This window comes from Monodelphis domestica, chromosome 3 (genome assembly GCF_027887165.1).
Source record: "Monodelphis domestica isolate mMonDom1 chromosome 3, mMonDom1.pri, whole genome shotgun sequence".
In the NCBI taxonomy this organism is placed as follows: domain Eukaryota; kingdom Metazoa; phylum Chordata; class Mammalia; order Didelphimorphia; family Didelphidae; genus Monodelphis; species Monodelphis domestica.
The window spans coordinates 76,016,969-76,033,234 of record NC_077229.1 but is presented as its reverse complement, the minus strand read 5'-3'; the positions used below and the strand labels follow the sequence as shown (position 1 = coordinate 76,033,234).

Sequence of the window (16,266 nt, the reverse complement as noted above, 5' to 3'; positions counted from 1 at the left end):
GGACAGGGCACTGGACTTAAGGCAGGAAGAGCTGGGTTCAAATCCTACCATAGCTATTTACTATATGACCCTAGACATTCCCTTAACTTCTCTGGGCCTCATTTTCTTTATCGATAAAATTAAGAGATTTGGCTTAATGGTCTATAACCATGTTGGCAAACCTATGGCACGTATGCTAGAAGGGCCACTCAAGAGCCCTCTTTGTGGGCACGCTTGCCATCACCCTAGCACAGAGTTTGCCAGAATTTGTTACTAGAAAGTCAGAGGGATGAGGAGCCTCCCCTCTCCAGGCATGCCTGAGGACATCACCTGCTCCTCTAAAAGGTTTGCCATCACTGGTCTATAACATTCCTTCCAAATCTAAATCTATGATCCTACAAATGCTAAATTAATTATTTTTATCATGAAATTAAATTCTGGTCTCTCCACTTGTCCTAATGCAGACATGGGCAGGTAAGGATACAAAGATATAATACAATATTTGAGAATAACATTAGTAGTAGTAGTAGGCTTGTTCCTCAGGAGGGTCTGTGCTTACCTGCTCTGGGGTATCTTCAACATCAATCAATAGAGAAGACATTCCCTCAGGCTATCATAGGTGTCCCATTTCTCGGGAACCCCAATTTTCAAAGATAGCCTCTCAGCAGGGGTATCTCTCTCCTTTTACTTCATCAGCAGTCATATTCCCTCTCTCCCTTCAACCCCTCCATTCCCTGTTACAAAAGCTTCCTTATCCCCTGTACTTTTTCAATCTCCTTACAATTCCTATACCTTTTTAACAATTACAGTGGCAAGAAAAATTAGGGCAATACAAAGTGGCTTTTTCAACTCTACTGAGGAAAAAGAGATCTAAGGCAGGTATAGGACAGCTGCTCAGGGTGCATGGGACAATAGTAACAGTAACTTAGCAAGCAAGAGAAGGCAAAGATGCTCAATTCTAATTCTGGATCTGGATTCTCTGCCAATGAGATTAAACTCTGGACTAAAAAGGACAGAATCAAAATAACTAGTAGAAAGCTGATATTCAAATAAATGAAGTCATTAAGACAATCCCTAGCTGCCTTGCCCTGTTAAATTCAAATCAGTCAGCCCCAGATAAACTACATTCTTGGGTCCTGAAAGACTGGCCGGTGTGATGGCTGAACCAGAGTCAGTGATCTATGAAACATAAAAGAGAATAGGGAGGTATCACTGAGCTGGAGAAGGGCACAGTTAAAAAAAAGAAGAGACTGGATCTGTAAAGTATAGGCCAGCAATCTAAAGCTTGATTCCTGGCTAAATTCTAGAGTGCTATTAAAAAAGGAGCTGGCAAGCATCCCATCTAAAAATTAAAAAGGAAGCAAGGATCACAAAGAGTCAGCATGGCCCCACTAAGAAGAGGTCATGCTAAACTAACTGTATTTCCTTTTTTGAGAGGGTTACTAAATTGGTAGCTCAGGGGAATACTATATATATATGGTTAGATTTAAACAAAACAACTGAGAAATGTCTCTCATGCCACCCTTGGGAACAAGATGCAGAGGTGTAAGCTAGATAATATAGTCCAGTTAGATGGATCCTAAACTAGTTGACTGGCTATATCCAAATAAAAACTGACTATTCAGATACAAGGATCAGAGAGCAATTTGTCTGACAAAGACTTGAAGGTTAGGGGGGTTGGGTGGGGAGGCAGTCAACAAAGTGCAGTTCGAGTTGTCTGTGTGACCTGGCAGCCACAGAAGGAAGGCTGCCTTGGGCTGCATCAGACTAGAGAAAACTTGGGAAGACTATGACCACAACTTCAAACATTCCAAACACTGTTTTGTAATTGTGAGACTGCCTGGCCCAAAAGGGCGGAACTAGGAGATATGGTTGGAAGTTGCAGAGACAAAATTAGGTTTGATGTTAAGAAAAAATTTCTAATTTATAATTATAGAAAAGAGCAATGGGTACCTTTGAGAGGCAGTATATGCCCTTTCATTGGAAATGGCCCAATAAAGACTGAATAACCTTTTAAGTTATGCAGGTCTAGAGCAGAGGGGATTCTTTTCTAGGTAGGGATTAGATAAAGGGTCCTCTGAAGGCCCTTCCATCTCTGAAATGCTGTATTCCTTATGGGAAAGGCAACCTCCAATCAGTACTGAGCAAAAACTGGAAATCTCACCCTATGAGCAAAGCTTTATGACAATTACTGACAAAACTGTCCCACAGTACATGTTTATAAGCCCTCATCATTATAATTAATCATTTAAAAAAAAACCCTTACCTTTTGTCCTAGTATCAACTCTAACACCGAAGGGAAAAGGCAAGGGAAAAAAATGGGGATTAAGTGACTAGCCTGGTGTCACACAGCTAGGAAATTCCTGAGGCCAGATTTGAACCCAATTCCTTCTGACTCCTGGCCTGACATCCACTGTGCCACCTACCTGTCCTTACTTTTCCATCTTTATTACTAGGACTAGATGAGTAGAGGAGCAATGAGGGGCAGATTCTGAATGTAAAAAGGAAAGGAGAGAGAAATTTTTATAGAGTGCCTACTGTGTGCCAGGCACTGTGCTAAGCACTTTTAAAAAATCTCATTTGTTCCTTACAATAACCCTCTGAGGTAGTATTGAGATTTCCATTTTACAGGTCAAGAATCTTGGGCAAATAGGTTGTGACTTGCCCAAGATCACACAGCTAGTGTCAGAGATTAGATTTGGACTCAAGTCTTCCTGACTCCAGGCATACTCTCTCCATGGGACTACCTACCAGTTGCCTCAAAAACAAAGCAAAAAAGCCAAAAGGTAAAAATAAAAATAATAAGATTTTTCAAAAAGAAGAAAAAAGGGGGCAGATGGGTAGCTCAGTGGATTGAGAGCCAGGCCTAGAGATGGGAGGTCCTAGGTTCAAATCTGGCCTTAGCCACTTCCTAGCTGTGTGACCCTGGGCAAGTCACTTGACCCCCATTGCCTAGCCCTTACCACTCTTCTGCCTTGGAGCCACTACACAGTATTGACTCCAAGATGGAAGGTAAGGGTTAAAAAAAAAAAAGAAGAAAAACCTCAGTGAAAAAAAACTTAGAAAGACCTCAGGACTGAGAGCTGGAAAGGGCTTTGAAGATTTCATCATCCAACCTTTTCATTTAAGAGATAAGGAAATCAAGGCCTCGAAAGGCCCCATGAGTAGGCCAAGAGTAAGTATCAGCACCTCAACCCCTGATTCCAAGTCTACCTTGCTGATACCCGTTTGTATTTTCTCAGTATCTAAAGAAGTAATTTATTAGGTTATGGGAAGGGCTAATGTTTAGGAAGTTTCTCATACTGAATCCAAATCTACCTCCCCTAACTGGTGCTAGAAATGAAGAACATTCCTACTGCCTCTAACTACTTAGAAGGATTGAAGAAAGTAAGAGATGAGGCCAGTTCAATGCTTCTGATTCTCTACTCACCATGAGATCTGGAAAAGCCTTGTTCTCACATCTAGTTGTGGATTGAAAAATCCCACACTGGGGTATACCATGTTTGTACTTTGCAAGTTTAAGGAAATACTAGAAAAGCACGATTTATTTATGCCAGAAGGCCAGAAAGTACAATGGGCAAAGAGCTAGAGTTGTGTCTGAATGACCTAAGACTGAATCCCAGCTCAGACTCACTAGCCTTAGTTTCTGCATCTGCAAAATGAGCATAATAACAGCACCTACCTCACAGGGTTGTTGTAAAGATCAAATGAGATAAAATCAGTAAAGCACTTTGCAAGTCTCTAAGCATCATATAAATGTTGGCTATTATTAGACCTCTATGGTGATCTCTATAATCTATAACATTTACAGTATATTTTTCCAGTGTAGGAACTCCTCCAGCAGAACAATGAATCTGTAACTTCTAATCCTCCCTGAAAAGGCACCCAAGGCTCAGACTGCTAAATGACAAAGTCAGATCTTCCTAACTCCAGACCTCTACCCACCCTTCTACACTGCCTCTTCATCTAGAGAAATTATAAAATTGGCTGTTGCTACTTGTACAGAAAAGAGAGATTTCTCTGAAATCCAAGTTTCTCTCTAGTTGAAAGGAAAAGATGGGATACCATCTATTCACTGCCATGTGATTCCTCTAGTAACAAAATCGGGTCTAGGCTCCATGAAAGCAGCCACTGTCTCCAACTCAAAACACAAAAACACCCTTATTTGTCATTCATGCTGAATATTAACTATTTCTCTCAGGTTAAAAAATAAACAAACAAACATTAGGAGTGACCCACAGGCTGTCCCTTCATCAAAGTAGTTTCTTTCAGGTAAGTAGAAAAATGTTAGGGGACCAAAAAGTATAGATCTCCTCTTACCCTCCCAGTCTCAAGCTCCTGGGTGAGTATAATAGGCATCTTTGTTCTGACAAATATTCTTTGCATTGGCTTCTCATCCTACTGTCCCCCAATAGTCTAAAAAATATCTGACTCTCAGTTCAAGGTGCTTTCCATCAGGCCACGTTGCCTGAGAAAACTCACCTTCCAGGTCGTGGAAGCGAAGCCTCGTCTGCCCTGTGTCAAGGAAATAATGGCCAATATACTAACAAGGAGCACGACTGAAGTCCTAGAGGAAGATAAGTCAGAAGAACACAGTCAAACAATACCCTGAATGTGTTCTAATTAGGCCAAACTTAGTTAGAGAACCACCTGCTTGTGTTTGTCATCACCTCCAAGAAGCCTTCCCTGCTTATTAGCAGAGTTGTCATTGCATCCTCATATTTGTATGTTCCCATGCTCCTGGATTTTCAGGCTGACTGTTTTGAGGTGCTCTACTTTGGAAACCAGAAGGCCTTGAACTATGCAAGTTACTTAGTTTTGCTTAACTTCATCAGCCTGCAATTCTAATCACTGGTTAGCAACTCAGACACATGAGGAAAGTGAGGCTATGATGATCAAGTCATTTGGTTGAAGGCAGTCACGTAGTGACTGAAAGAGAGCTGTCTAGAATAAAAGAATATCTGTTCAAATCTTGGCTTTGCCACTTAAAGCCTATGTGAATGTAGATAAATTACTTAGCCTCCTTGAACCTCATTTAAATAAAGGGGTTGATCTATGTAACCTAAAGTCTCTTCCAGCTTAAATGGCACAAGGGAAAGATTTTACACCTTCCTTCTTCATCACAGGTGGGGGAAGGGGTCAAGAGTGAAGTACTACTTTGATCTGGAATATCTGAGTAAAAATTTTTGGTTTTCCCTTTTCACAAACTTTAACTTTTTATTTATTTTAACTTAAAAAAGAAATTGTGCATATTTGTGATATTAAAAGATATATTCATATTATACAATACCATACACATGTTTATGCATTTTTGAGTTTCTAAATTTTTTCTGTGCCTTCTGCTGGCCTTTGAATGTTTGTCATCTGCAGCTTCTGCAAAATTCCCCTGAAATTCCCATTTAATTCTAATGCTGACCCAAGATATATTGAACAGAGAAAGTTACAATGTGGAAGGGACACCTGTACTGACTTGGGAATCAAATGCCAAGGTTCCGATCCCATCTCTAAAGCTTACTTCCTGAGTAAGTCCCTTAACCTTTAGAGGCTTGTTTTTCTTCAGTAAATGAGGGGCTTGGCTAAATGCCTTTTTATAGTACCTAAGATCCTGCCTCCCCTGCATAAATGCTCTTTATAGCCATGGAGGAGGTCTAATTAATTATTCAACATGCACTGGAACATCATCAGTGACAGTGAACTCACTACCTACTAAGGAAAATGAAATGTTTTATTTCACTGTTGTTAACTCTACCATATAACAAACACTAATTAAGCAAATACAAAATGGAAAGGTACAAAGTTGAGACCCAGTCCTTGCCTTCATACAGCTCACAGTTAACATGGGGGGAGGGGAGAGGTTACATACATACTTCTATTATTTCAAATGATCTGTGATCTCATCAGTGTGGTCCTCCCTTCCATTAGTACAGACCTCAACCCATCCACACCTAGTCATCCTGGAATTCTTGTCCACAAGTTCCCACAGGGGATCTACCCAATGTCCTGGAATTCTTCCTTCAGGTCAAAGATTCATAATCTTTTTTTGTGTCTGGGATCTTTTTTGGCAGTCTGGCTAAGCCTGTAGGCTTCTCAGAATAATGTTTTTAAATGCATTATACAAAATAACAAAATTACAACAGAAACAAATTATATTGAAATAGTTATCAAAATATTTTTTAAAAAACAAGTTCACAGACCACAGATAAGAAACCCAGATCTAAGTCCTTTTGAATTTTGCTGGATATTTCAGCAGGACATGGGGTCATCGACTCAATCCTAACTCAAGAGTCATGACAGGGATACCTTCTTTTTCCAACATAAAAGTGAGAATCAGGAAGGCTAAGTGGAAAAAGAAAGCCCTCTGATTTATGTAGCCCCTAATAGTTTGCAAAGTCCTATAGGAACACCTCCTTGAGGGTATCAAGAAACAGTGAAGCCAGAGGGCTCTGATCAAAGGGCTTTCCTCAGTTTTATTTTTGGAGCTGTACAGGGCATCTCTGCCCCTTACCATCAAGTCTTCCTCCACTGGAAATAAGCTTCTTAAAAGGAGAGAATGTCTTTTTTTAAAAAATGATTTCACCAGGACAAGTGCTTTATCTAAATATCTTATCATAGAAAGCTTCATTTAGACAAGGATTCAAGTCTTGTCCCAAACACACAGACCCACTGACCCAGAGCAAACTAACTGTACAGAGGCCTTAGGCAACTGGAAAAGTTGGAAAACAATTGCAGGTGTAGTTTCCTCAATGGCAGGTTTGCTTTACACCAAGAAACCAAAGGTCCAAATGAAAAAATTCATTGGGAATTGCACAGGATGTCCCCTATAAATTAGAATATATACATCCTCATTTTATCTTATTTCCCAAGCCTTCCTTCAAGTTTCAGCTCAATTCTCATCTTATCTTCTCCAAGGATTCCACCAATTCCAGATACTAGGGCCTTTCCTTCTAAGACTGCTTTTCATATTGATAGGTATTGATTTACATAAATCTGCATCAAGCAAATTCAACCTCATGGAAAGAATTCAGAAAATCTGCATTCAACTTCCCCCCACCCCCTTGTTAACTTTACTGTAATGTGTGGTGCTCTCTCTTCACCCCTGCCTCTCAGCTCTGTTGTTTCTCAGGCTCCCCACCCCTCACCCCCCAAAAAAAATCCAAGTGAAAGCAGAACCTACAACAAGCAAGCAGAGATCTCCAAAGCAGGATGGACCTAGACTTGACATCTATGCTGGGCTTGCCCATCTATCTGGTCCCCTAACCCCACATATCTCTTCCTTCAGTCTGACCTCATGATTGACCCCTACCACCTGTTTCCTGTTGGTATCCATGTCCAGGATCCAGGTGTTTGCCCCACTTTATTCCTCTTGGGGACAGACCCCCATATAGCTAGCCCTGGACCCTCTTCAAGTTCCCTCTTCTGCTCTCACTTCTCTGTTCCAGGTCCCCCAAGTGTTCTTGAACCTTCCATGGGCCTGCAATTCCCTTCCCCTCTCCCTCCCTCCCCATGGTCACCCAGCAAATTCACATTCCACAAAAATTGCTGTCTGTACCTAATAACATATATGCTTTCTCTACCATCAGAATGTAAGCTTCTTTAGGGATACTAATGCTTCGTTGTTTTTTTTTTCTTTGTATCTTCAGAGCTTGACATAGTAACTGACTGGTATATACAAGCTTGCCTGTCCAGCATATGATAAAACTTTGTAAAAGCTTTTTCTTTCATTCATTTGTGTCTCCAACAGCAGATAACAGTATCTCAGAGTAGTATCTCTGTATCTCAAACAGTATCTCAAAAACAATTAGTCCAGCTAGTACCTTAATAGGAATTCCTACACTACCCAAGGGTAGGGTGGGGTGGGGTGGGGGTGCTTAGATGAGGGATACAAAGAAAGAAAAATACAATGCCCCACTCCCTACAAGGCTTCCTCAGGTGGCTGCCCTCTGTGCCTTTATTTCTTTTTCTTTTTTCTAAAAGCCCTACCTTCTGTCTTAGTATCAATTCTAGGATAATCGGGCAACTGGGGTTATTTAAAAAACAACAAACTCATACCTTCTGTCTTTGCATCAATTCTAAGACAAAAGAGCATAAGGGCAAGGGGACTGGAGTTAAGTGACTTGCCAAGATCAAACAGCTAGGTAGTGTCTCTGTCCCATGGCCAGGAAGTGTCTGAGACCAGATTTGAACCCAAGTTTTCCTGATTCCAGGCCTGGTGCTTTAATCAGTGTGCTACCTAGCTGCTCAACTATTTCCTTCTCCAGTTCATTTTACAAGTGAGGAAACTGAGGCAAGCTGGGTTAAGTGATTTTCCAGGGTCACACAGCCAGGAAATGTCTGAGATCACACATTTGAACCAGGTTCTCCCAACTCCAGGCTTGGGGCTCTATCCACTTAACTGCTCCTGGTACCTTTTTTTCACTTAGAAAGAAATCTATGGACAGGCCATCCACCAACCACGTGTGTGTCCAGGCTGCCTACCTGTCTTCCAAAAGGGACTTCACTCCCACTCTTCCCTTCCCTTCTTTTTTTTCCCTCGCCTCCTCTCTCTGCCTTTCCTCTCCCCTTCCTTTTCATCTTTCCCTCCCCCTCCTATCATCCCCTTCCCCTCTCCATCCCTGATTCATCCTTTCTTTCTTCCCCTCGTTCTTTACCCACTTTTCCTCCCCTTCTCCTCTCCATCCCAGATCCTTCTCTACTTTTCTTTCCTCCCACTTCCCCTCTTCTCCCGCTCTCTCCCAGGGACCCTTGAAGCCAAGGCCGAGGCCCAGCCAGAAAGGATCGAGTTAGGAGGAAAGAGGGGGCGTGGCCCGTGACGGGAGCTCAGCCTCGAGACTGAAGGGAATCTACGCCCCGCCGCTGCCGCCGCCGCCGCCGCCTGCCCGAATGATGTTTTCCTCAACCTTACCTGAACCTACCCTGAGCGCAGAGCTTCCTTCAAGGCTTAGCAACAGGCAGTGGTCTCGCCGGTTCCCTCCTTTCCTACTCCCCACCGGCTCCCTTCTCCGAGGCCGCGGGGCACGATGGGAGTAATAGTTCGGAGAGGCGAGACAGGGACCTACGGTGGCCGAACCGGAGAACTACAATATCCAGGAGCCTTGGCGAGGTGGACCTGAATCCCCGCCCACTCGAGCGACCCCGCCCTCGTGACAGAGTGCCTGTCCCATCTGGAGGGTGGTCACGAGACTGTGGAGAATGAGAGGTTGGTTGGGTGTAGTTGCTCTTCAGCGAGTCTGGCCTCCTCCTTCTGGCTCCTTGGAGGCAGGGATGGAAGCGTGGTCCACACCCACTCTTGGGGCAGGCTTTCCTTTGAACACTTTCCGGAGCTCACTATCTAGCCAGGCATCCTATTCCATTCCATTCAAGACTTGTTTATGAAGGAGCTACTTTTCACAAATCAGCAAGTATCTATTAAGAGCCTACTTGTGTGCCTGGTGGCCAGTATGGTAAAGATGGATAGAGCATCAGGACCTGAAATCAGAAAGACACTTCCTGAACTCAAATAGGTCCTCACACAAATTCCTAGCTGTGTGACCCTAGGCAAGTCACTTAACTGTCCCAGATTCCTCATTTGTAAAATGAGTTGTGGAAGGAAATGGCAAACCACTTCAATATATTTGCCAAGACCGCCTCAAATGGGGTCACAAAGAATTGGACATTACTAAAATGACTCAACAACAACAGAAATGTGCCAAACACTGTTAAGCCCTGGCATTACCAAGAAAGATTAAAAGAAGAAGAAAAAGCAAACAACCCTGCCCTCAAGAAGCTCACATTCCAATGGTGGAGAGAAGACATAAATAAACAGTGCCAACAAGATACATAGAATAGAGGGGAAGAGAGGAGGTAGCCATAAAGGTAGAGGCATAGAGGGGCAACTGGGGCAATAAACATTAACCTTACCATGTGCCAAATCCTGGGCTAAGCTATAATCCACAAGACAAAAGATAGTTTCTTGCCCTCAAGGAGCTCACAATTTAATGAGGGAAACAACAAATGTACACAGCAAACTCCATACACAATACACAGGAAATAATTAACAATGAGAAGTCACTGGAATTAAGTTGGGTTAGGAAAAGTTTCCTGTAAAAGGTGGAATTCTCGTTGGAACTTAAATGAAGCCAACAGGGAGAGGTTGAGGAGGTTTTGGGAAACAGCCAGAAAGAATGCCCAGAGTTAAGATGGAGTGTCTTCTTGGTGATAGAGCCAGGAGGCCAATGTCACTGGATATAAGAACATGTGGAGGAGTAGAGTGTAAGTAGACTGGAAATGTAGAAGGAAGCTAGGTTATGAAGGGCTTTGTTTAGGGGAGGATTTTGTATTTGATCATGGGAGCAATGGGGAGCCACTGGAATTTATTGAATAGGGAGGGTGATATAATCAGATCTGAGCTTTAGTAAAATCACTTTGGCCTGAATGGAGGATGAAATAAAATGAGGCAGGCAGAAACACCAGAAGGCTACTGCAGTAGTCCCAGGTTGAAGTACAGTCAGGTGGAACAATGAATAAACTTCTGGGCTTTCAGTCAGGAATACCTGAGTTCAAAATGGGCCTCAGAAATTTTCTTAGCAAGCCATGTGAACTCTGTTTGCCACTGGAGAAGAAAACTGAAAGGAATGAGGTCTATAGGGTGTCAACGTGGAATTTAGAAGTCCCCAGTTTAATTAGTTGGGAGGTAGAAACCCCAGGTTTTGACCTTGTCATAGGAGAGTTTTCTCCCTGAAGGAAGATCCTACTTCTCTGGTCTCAGGCTAACAATAGACATCCTGGTAGTTTGGGTGGAAATAGCTAATCACATCAGAGGTTAAGTATCTCTGTTGTCCCAATGGTTTCTCCCTCTAGACTTTACCCGAGTAGCTGGGTGGCTGAGTGGATGGAGAGCCAAGCCTAGAGACAGGAGGTCTTAGGTTCAAATGTGACCTCAGATACTTCTCAGCTGTGTGACGCTGGGCAGGTCATTTAATCTCCATTTCCTAGCCCTTACCACTCTTCTGCCTTGAAGCCAATACACAGTATTGACTCCAAGGCAGAAGGTAAGGGTTTTAAAATAAAGTCCTTTACCAAGATGTCCCAGTCCTGGGCTGGATCTTTCCATTTTGTGTCCATTGTAAAGCATCAGCCCCTAACTATTATTCCTGTCTGAAACTCCTCCTTTTCCTTTCTTACCATTGTAAAGTCAATCAACTGTTCCTGTCATCCCAAGTCTCCAGGTTTCACCTAGAAAGGTATTTGAGCTCCCCAACTTTAATGGCTCTTTGGAATTGTCATTCTCCTACATTTGGCATTCCCAGGGGTCAGTGACCAGAGCGGCCAGAGTTCAATCCTCAGACTCTGTGCAGTGTAGCACACAGCTCTGTTGTCGAGGCCTATTAGCGCTGAACCCCTTTTTGCTCTTGATTAAAGAGTGATTTTGACTATTTAATAGTTCTGTGTTTTTTTCCCAGTCAACAAGGGTCATGAAAAGTCTGAAACAATTAAACAAAAAGGGATGAGGTGAGGATCTGTGTCAGAGGAGGGAAGGAGGCATATTTGAGAGATGCTGCAGAGGTGAAACTGATAGACCTTAGCCACAATTTAAGAGATAGTGAGGAGTCAAGAATGCTACCTATGTTGGGAACTTACAGGCCTAGGAGGAAGAATGAGGTTAAAAACTAGGTCACTGGATACTGATGACAGTCAAAATTATATTGGATAAATGAACAACAGAGAGAATTCTAGGCACAGAAGAGACCAGATCATAGAGAAAGATGCTGCTTTGTATATCTTCATTGGAAATGAATGAAAATCCATTAAGGCCTTTAAAAAAAATTGTTGTATAAACTTTGGGGAAGAGAGGCAACTAAAAATTTATGACAGTTTGCTTTTGTTTGAGATGTTCAAAACTTGTAAAGAAATATGATAAATTAGCCTCATAATGACAACATACATTCTTTAAATGGGAAAAATACTTGATCTATTTTTCTTTTTTGCACAGATTCTTAACTTGTGAATGAAATAGGTAAAGTATAGCCAAAAATGAAGTACAGGGGGCACCTTTCTGACAGCATATGCAGGTCAAATTACAAATGGTTCTTGTAACTGCTGGTTTCATCTTTATTATAGTGCCTGGCCCATAGCAGGCATTTAATAAATGCTTATTGGGGGGCAGTTAAGTGGCTCAGATAAAGAACACCAGGCCAGGAGGCAGGATAGCTCTGGGCTCAAATGTGACTTCAGATACTTCCTAGCTTATGTAACCCTGGGCAAATTACTTAACCTTTGCCAAGCCCTTACCAACCTTCTGAAGCCTTGGAATGGATACTTGGGATAGATTCTAAAAGAGAAGATAAGGGTTTAAAAATAAATAAATGCCTATTGAATTGAATTTTCTTGTTCATATGCAGATGAGGTTATATTTAGAGTTGAAGAGAATGTCCCATGGTAGGATAGGTTTTGTAATTAATATTAAAATAATTTATAAGTGAGTTTAATCATAATTCAAGTATTTCAAGTTATTTGTAGTTTATATTCATAAAAATCTATTATTGTATTTAGTAAAGTTTCATGAGGCAAATATTAATTTATTTAAAATTACATTATTTAGAATAACTTCCCCAAGGACAAAAAAATTGAGTGGAAAAGCAAATTAAATGAAGATATTGAGACTAAGAGATTTCTAAGGCCTCTTTCAAAGCTGAAAGATCCTACTGCGATTGTCGTTCAATCGTGTGACCCCATTTGGGTTTTTTCTTGGCAAAGATACTCAAAGTGGTTTACCATTTCCTCCTCCAGTTCATTTTACAGATGAAGAAATGAAGGCCAAAAGAATTAAGTAACTTGCCCAGGGTTATACAACTAATATATGTCTGAGACCAGATTTGGACTTAGAAAAATGAATCTTCCTAATTCTTAGCCTAGTATCCTCTCTGCTGTACCCATGTAGCTGAGATCCTAATTAAGTCCAAAGCATAGGGATATTGACAGGAACTATGATTTCTCTGAATGGGAAACTCCCTCTCTCAATGTAGATTAGTAACTAACTTCACTGAGTCTCAGGGAATTGCAAGGATCACTAAGCATTAAATGACTTGCCCAGGATTACACAGCCAGTGTATGTCAGAGACAGGAAGTCCAACTATTCCCTCTCTGCCTCTCCTAAGTGAAACTTATAGACAAAGAAATCTCAGATTGGTAAAAAGGAGGAATATTTCTGATTGGTAAGAAGACATTCCTAGTATTCTATCTCCTTATCTACTTCCCTATAATTTTGTACAATCTTAGCTGGAAGAACAAAGATCATCCTACCCGGGCCTAAACAACAAACCCCTGTGTCTCTGACAAGTGGTATTCCCCCACCTTTGTTTGAAGACCACCAGTAATGTGAAAGCCCCTAGCTCCCAATGAAGTCCATTTCACTTCTGAATAGTTATCATTGTTTTTATTTTGTTTTGTTTTGTTTCTAGAGTTTTATTGATATTGATGGATTTTATTTTTATATCACTGTCATTTCTAAACATACCATCTCTTCCACTTGCACACCTCCTGCCCCTGGAATTGAACCTTCCCTTGTAACAAATAAGCAAAACCAATCATGTTATTGAACTATTTAAATTGTGTCCAACTTTTTGTGATCCCATTTGGGGGTTTCTTAGCAAAGACACTGAGATAGCTTGCCATTTTCTTCTGCAATTCATTTTACAGGTGAGGAAACTGAGACAGGCTTGCTCAGGCCCTCCCAGTCTGTGGGCCTAACTCCCAATCTACTGAGATACCTAACTATCCCCTCTGTCAATTATCTTCAGTCTTTCCTTATTTCCTTCCCTATTGTTTAAAATAAAAACATGCCCACATCTCCCCATCCTACAGAAAACCTTGATCCTTCCAATTATATAAGCCCTGTTAATTATCACCCTATATCTCTTCTGCCCTTTGTGGCTAAACGCTTTGAGAAGAATAGCAATAATAGGTCTTTCCACTATTTCTCCCCTCACTAACTTAAAATCTTACAACCTCACAATAAACTCACAAACTTACAACAAAAACTACTCTTTTCAGTGTTACCACTGATGTCTTAATTGCAAAACCCAATGATCTTTTCTCAATCCTCAATCCCCTTGGCCTCTCTGCAGCCTTTGGCACTGTGAATCATTCTCTTTTCCTTATACCATCTTCTCTCTAGGTTTTTCCTATACTATTCTCTCCTGACTCTCCTCCTATCACTCAGAATGTTTCTTTGTTGAATCTTCATCCAGATCATGACCTCTTCTCTTCTCCCTCTATACTACTTCACTTGATGATCTCAATTAGCTCCCCATAGATTTAATATGGCCATATCTGTGCTAATGATTCTCAAGTCTACCTATCTTTTCCTAACCTCCCTGCTGACCTCCAATTTCAAATTTCCAACTATCTTTCAGATATCTCAACATCTTGATGTCTGGTAGATATCTTAAACTCATCATGTCCCAAATTGGACTCATTATTTGTGGGGTTTTCCTTAATGGACTTCCCTGACCAGCAGGGTCCCACAAGGGAAGGGGCTCACCTTTGTGATGGGACCCGAGGAGAGGTAGGAACCGAGAACCAGGGTGGAAATGAAAGACACGGACAAGTCAGTGGTTGGATAGGGCAGGCAAACCCTATGATACTCCCTTTGATAGGAGAGTATGAGTACAAAGGAACACGAGGTGGATGAGGAGATTAAGGTAGGAAATGCAAGCCGAGATGGTTACAGCCTCGGGGAAGGAGAAGGTCAAGAGGAGAGAGAGATATAGTCATTGAGGAGCCCAGTGGAGCTCCATGGAAGAGAGAAAGGCCAAGAGGAAGTTCATGGGTTTGCCTCTGAATTTATTTCTGTCCTGCTTGGGCGGTACTCCCAAGCACGTAGTAGCCACATCACAAAGTATAGACAATTAAGATTGGGTGGCAAGGTAGAGGGAACACCTTTGGGCATGTAGATTGCAAACCTCACTTTTCCAGGGAACTGAGTCCGAGCATGTTAATGAGTTTGTCTTAGCCAAGGGCCGCATGGCCAGTTCAAGGTTACATTCACAAGCCTCATTGGTATAACCTTATGCTTGGAGACAGGGTAACCATACAGTCATTTATATTTCATAGATGTGAATATGCTTGGGATGCTACATTATTTCCCCCCTAAACCCTAGATATCCCTCCTACCTTCCCCTTTATTGTAGAAGGCAATATCATCCTTCCATCCCTCAGGCTCACAATCCAGGAATTATCCTGGAGCCCTCACTATCTCTCACTCTCTTCCCTCCAAGCCTATTGATTTCACCTTTGCAATACCTCTCAAATATGCCCCTTTCCCTTCTCTGACACTAACATCCCTCTAGTACAGGTTCTTATCACCTTACACCTAGACCATTGTAATAGCTTGCTGGTGGGTCTGTCTGTCACTAGTCTCTCCCTATTCCAATTCACACTCCATTTAGCCACTAAAGTGATTTACCTGAAGCTCAGGTCTGATTATGTCACTCCCTCCACTCAATAAACTATAGTGGTTTACTTATCACCTTCAGAGTCTAATACAAAATTCTTTCTTCAAAGCCATTCCATAACTAGCTTCCTCCTACTTTTCCATTCTTCTAACACCTTATTCCCCACCACATATTCCTTGATCCAGGGTCACTGGCCTCCTGGCTGTCTTTTGGTTCTGGGCATTTTCCCTGGCTGTCTCCCATTCCTGCAATGTTCTCCCTCCTCAGCTCCACCTACTACTTTCCCTAGCTTCCTTAAAGTCAAACAGGAAGCCTTTCTCAACCCTTCTTAAGTCTAGTTATTTTTCTCTTTTAATTATTTCCTATGCACCTTGTTTATACATTTGTTTATTTATCTCTTTTTTAAATCTGGAAATTTTTATTTAATTAATTTAGGATATTTTCCCATGGTTACATGATTCATGTTCTTTCCCTCCCCTCATTTTACCCCCTCTGGTAGCCAATGAGCTATTCCACTGGGTTTTACATGTGTCATTGATCAAGACCTATTTTCATATTATTGATACTTGCATTAGGGTGATTGTTTAGAATTTATATCCCCAATCATATCCCCATTAACCCATGTGATCAAGCAGTTGTTTTTCTTCTGTGTTTCTGCTCCCACAGTTCTTTCTCTGGATGTGGATAGTGTTCCTTCTCATAAGTCTCTCAGAGTTGTCCTGGGTCATTGCATTGCTGGTAGTAGAGAAGTGCATTACATTCGATTATGCCACAGTGTATCAGTCTCTGTGTACAATGTTCTTCTAGTTCTTCTCCTCTCACTCTGCATCAATTCCTGGAGGTTGTTCCTGTTTAC

At 41.7% G+C, this 16,266-nt stretch overlaps 2 protein-coding genes across 6 annotated transcripts in view; both read right to left on the bottom strand.

The window, feature by feature from the left end:
- ADAT3 (adenosine deaminase tRNA specific 3) overlaps window positions 1-8,991 on the bottom strand; it is a 43,001-nt gene extending 34,010 nt beyond the window's left edge. Inside the window, exon 1 of one of the 3 annotated variants that reach the window (XM_007489308.3) lies at window positions 8,892-8,991. The gene's annotated coding sequence lies outside the window, so the exon portion shown is untranslated. Of the gene's footprint in view, window positions 1-4,461; window positions 4,547-8,881 lie in introns of those variants that run through there. The other 2 variants (XM_007489307.3, XM_007489306.3) reach the window with 2 other exon arrangements.
- SCAMP4 (secretory carrier membrane protein 4) overlaps window positions 1-8,996 on the bottom strand; it is an 85,243-nt gene extending 76,247 nt beyond the window's left edge. The window contains exon 1 of one of the 3 annotated variants that reach the window (XM_056820680.1): window positions 8,882-8,996. The gene's annotated coding sequence lies outside the window, so the exon portion shown is untranslated. Of the gene's footprint in view, window positions 1-4,461; window positions 4,553-8,881 lie in introns of those variants that run through there. The other 2 variants (XM_056820681.1, XM_007489309.3) reach the window with 2 other exon arrangements.
- Window positions 8,997-16,266: the final 7,270 nt, after the last annotated feature.